The sequence below is a fragment of the Limulus polyphemus genome, unplaced genomic scaffold (assembly GCF_000517525.1).
Source record: "Limulus polyphemus unplaced genomic scaffold, Limulus_polyphemus-2.1.2 Scaffold2554, whole genome shotgun sequence".
NCBI classification, from domain to species: domain Eukaryota; kingdom Metazoa; phylum Arthropoda; class Merostomata; order Xiphosura; family Limulidae; genus Limulus; species Limulus polyphemus.
Window position 1 is genome coordinate 106445 of NW_013668164.1, and position 4453 is coordinate 110897.

The 4453-nt window shown below is 34.4% G+C and overlaps 1 protein-coding gene across 2 annotated transcripts in view; it reads right to left on the minus strand.

Annotated features, from left to right (window-relative positions):
• The window catches only part of LOC106467284 (synaptotagmin-7-like), a 107747-nt gene that overhangs the window by 67061 nt on the left and 36233 nt on the right, over window positions 1-4453 (minus strand). The gene's annotated exons all lie outside the window — the stretch shown is intronic.

Below are 4453 nucleotides of genomic sequence, written 5' to 3' on the forward strand. Positions count from 1 at the left end.
CACTGTTTTTTCTTTCCGTCTTTCTTTCTTTTTTTTTTTGAGTGGTTGTCCCATAGTGGGTAACAATACTAAAACTATGTCACCAGAACGGAACCTACGTTCTCCAGTCTTGCAGTCATAAACGTTTTTCATTCATACTTGGGATGACTTCAAATTTTCTCGAGCCAATTCACAAGCACGTAAGAGTCTGGATCGAAACTTGGTAACGTAATACAACAAGACCACGCACTGAATGGCCAAACACCAACTCAAACGGGCTAAACGAGTCCTGAACTGACTCACGAACAGCGAACGATGATAAATTAACTCCTTTATCCAAATCCTTCTCGTTATCGAGACAGTAAGTCCACATCATATTTTTCAAGGTAAAATGGAATCTCTCAAGATTCTGGATGGTATGCACTATATTTGATCTGTTTAGCACCGAGTTTATAAACAACTTATTGAAACAATCCTAACATAAAATTTGATCCATGATCAGACTGAATTTTTGAAAAAATAACCATTTGGAACCTTTCTCCAGTTCATCTTTTGGGAATGCATATTTAACTATGAAACAAATCTGCAGATCTTATTCTTGCTCAGCGATCAGTTTACTTTTGGTAAACGAAACTTCACCAGGTGAATCAGATCCTTGTCACTCAACAAGGAATCGTCAATAAAACAAGTATCCACAAGATCCTCGTCAGATCCAAAAAATGTCTGAGACAAATCTATAATATCGTCCTCTGAACCTATGTCTATCATTTGTTTTTGGCTTATTTTTTTAGCCTGAGCTCGAGTCACAGCACACGAGGGAAACACATCGCGATTCTCCTCAATGACAACGTCATCCTTAGATGAAACAGTGATCGGCTCAATAACCATTTTTGGTTTGGCAACAACTTTTCCCCCAGCCACATCGTTTCTCAACAATAATGATGCACCCTTAATTGGCAGAATAGGCCTTACTCCAACCACAACTGGTCCCGAAACTAGATCTGATGCTAAATAAATGTGATGAATAGGAATATTAACAGAGCCACCCTCAATACCCTGAGCAATAACAGACTCACCAGTGGTAGAACTCGAATATAAAGTCAATATACCTGCTAATAACAATGATTGAGTTGCCCCAATATCAATGACAAAGAACTAACAGACACAAAAGGTCTAAATTCTTCCCTGACTACACTAGCCTTTATATCAGTAGCCAAATCAACAACATCGAGTGATCTGGTGAAACTACGTCCATATGTGAACACAAACGCATTGGTTGTTGCCTCCTTTTCTTTTTTCTTTTTCAAATACCAACAATCGGACACAATATGACCAGGTTTTTACAAAAATGGCATACAAGCTTTGATGGTTTTGATGAAGTTTTATCTTGACTGTCAGAAGATTACGAACTAGAGGAACTGGACATTTTGGAAGAATCCTCAACTTTAGTGGATTGAAAAGATACAGGTTTTTGTTGAGATGGTAGAAATTTATTTTTATGAAAAGTGGTTTTATGTGTTAAAGTGTAATCATCAGAAAGAGCAGCTGCTTCCTTTAGTGTTTCAACTTTCTTGTCGTTCAGGTAAGTTTTGAGGTCGTCACGTGCCCAACGTTTAAATTCCTCAATTGGACCATAACTGTCTTAGTTTGTCGAAACTATTGCCAATATGCATAGAATTACACCATTGATCAAAATAAAACTCTTTTTCGTATGCTTTGAGAATAGCTGCTCTAACCTTATCGTAATTCGTACAATATTGTAAAGAGTGAGCGGCATAAGCTTCTTGTGCTTTACCAGTTAAAACACTTTGTAATAATAATGACCATTTTTCGGTGGCCCATTCCATGGTTTGGGCAACCTTCTCAAAATGTTGGAAATATTTATCAACTTCATTTACATTAAATGGTGGTACTTTAACATATTGAGTTCAAAACTACATTTTGCTTTGGTGGATCGGATTGAGTCTAATTTTCATTTCTTTCAGCCTAGTTTCTCTTTCAGCTTCGATACGTGCTTGTTCTTTCTCGGCTTCGATACGAACTTGTTTGCCCTCGAGGCGTTTATTTTCTCTTTCTTTCTTTCTAGTCTGGAACTTCCTTGATGTCTTATCGAGGGTTCATGATGAGCGAGTTAACTTCGAGTTGACGTAGATACAATTCACTTAATAGGGAGCTAGCTAGCTCTGTGGTCTTCACTGATGACACGCCGATTTTTTCCCGCCGATGAAGTTGGATAATGTGTTCGAAAAAGTACTAATGTCCGATGTGAAGTTAAATGGTTTGTAATGTTCGAAATTTATAAATGTTCCTAGTCACATATCTTAAGTTTCCCGAGTTATAAGCGTTATAACAATCACAGTTATAGCTTCCAAAGTTTAAAGCACACCAACTACAGCAAACCAGATATATGCGTGTTTATGGAGTGAATCAACATTTCAAAGTAAGTAAGTGACATATTCAGTTTGTTTGTTTGTTTTTTGAATTATGCGTTGTAAGTCAGCAGACATACCGCTGTGCCACTGGGAGGCTAACATATTCAGACAAATGTACAGAAAAGATGAGGAACCTTATCGCTCTAATTCTTTCACAGAACTCTTCCGTCTGAGATCTCAATGATTCCTTTCTTGTACCGAAAAGGAAACTAGTATATATAACGGACTATGCGCTACTTTGGGCATATAATTAGTTATGAGGGTAGCTTGGTAGCGATCGTAATGATTAATAAAATCAAATAGGGTATACGCGCGCCCCACGCGCGTATGGCTAACGCCACAAAATATAGCTAATAAAAAGGAAACAAACAAGTACAATAAAAAAATATTAAATTTTATAAAGACGACTAGGGATAGATATATACGTAATCTAGATAGGCATATATATTGATATAGAAGGTTTTAATGCTACAGAAAGTATTGAAACAAGAAAGTCAAACTACAAAAACTGAGTTTCTGAAAAGTTTAAAAATATTATCCCTCGTTTGGATCAGACTAACATAATTACATCACTTTCCAAAGTAGGCATTTTTTTCCATTTTAAGTATCTCAGTTTTTTGTAGTTTTGACTTTCTTGTTTCAATACTTTTTGTAGCATTAAAACTTTCTATATTACTGTATATCTATCTAGGTTACGTACATATTGATCCCTATTTGTTTTTATAAAATTTAAAAACATTATTATACTTGTTATTATTAAAATTATTCTTAAGAATTTAAACTTTAGGAGTAATGTTTTTAACTATCAAGAATGTTGCTATTTTCTAATGATAACCATAACAATCAACACGTTTTCTGTGTATGTGACGTATAAACTAAACTTTGCACATTTTAGGTTTTTAATACTGCCTTTTTCTGGAGTAATTCCACAAGCACAGAACGATGTACATACCTTAAAGTTCTTGGCATAGTTTTCACTAGAATTAGGCAAAATCAAAACAAAGTTCATAATATTTTTTTTATTTTGTCCTTACCGATAGTATTTAAAGTAATATTTAAATCTTTATGACTTCTACAAACTTCACTACATAGGAGTTCAAAAATGGCTCTTGCAGATGTCATGTTTTACTTCAAGAAGTCTTATCGGATCAGAGTAATAATTTTCATTCATGTTTCGATAGTGACTTTAAGAATAATGCTTCTTTCAGGAGTTTCAATGATTATTAATATATGGTCCTCAAGTACAATGTACAAAAAACGATGAAAGCAAACAGAATATTGTGCTCGTGAAAGTATTAAATGTTATCTTAAATCATCGTAATATAGTATGCATTACGTAGACGTTTTCTTTTTTGCTTACATTTAAGACTTACAAAGACGTTAGATAAGTTATCTTGAAAACACATAATGAAATTAAATACTAATTTAAACAGATAACCTTATCATAGTCTGTTAACATGTTATAATATCAAGCATTTACGTTTGGTTTATTTAATTGTTTTATATTTTAGTTTTCTGATTCACTTACGTAAGAAAATTGTGACAAAGTCACGTTCATGTTCTTTTAATGACTACCATTGCTTTTAGTTCTTACTTTGGTAAGAACATTGGATAATGTCATGGAATAAAGATAACGTCACAAGGAACACCGTAGTCCTAAAATAATCTAAATTTTAATTGCTTTCAGTCCTCTTACGCAAACGATGACTAAAGTTATCTGTTATAAGCAAATCAAGTGCCCTGGAAGTTTTGCTCAATAAAGAAAGTATCAAATGAATTATCATTACGTATTATCCTTGTGTCAATTAAAGTATCAAATGAATTATCATTAACGTATTATCCTTGTATCAATTAAAGTATCAAATGAATTATCATTAACGTATTATCCTTGTATTTGAACATCCATTTTAGTATATTTTCTACATGAGCATGGCCAGATGGTTAGGGCGCTCGACTCGCAATCTGTGGGTTGCGGGTTCGAATCCCCGTCACACTAAACATGCTTGCTCTTTCAGCCGTGTGGGCGTTAAAATGTAACGGTC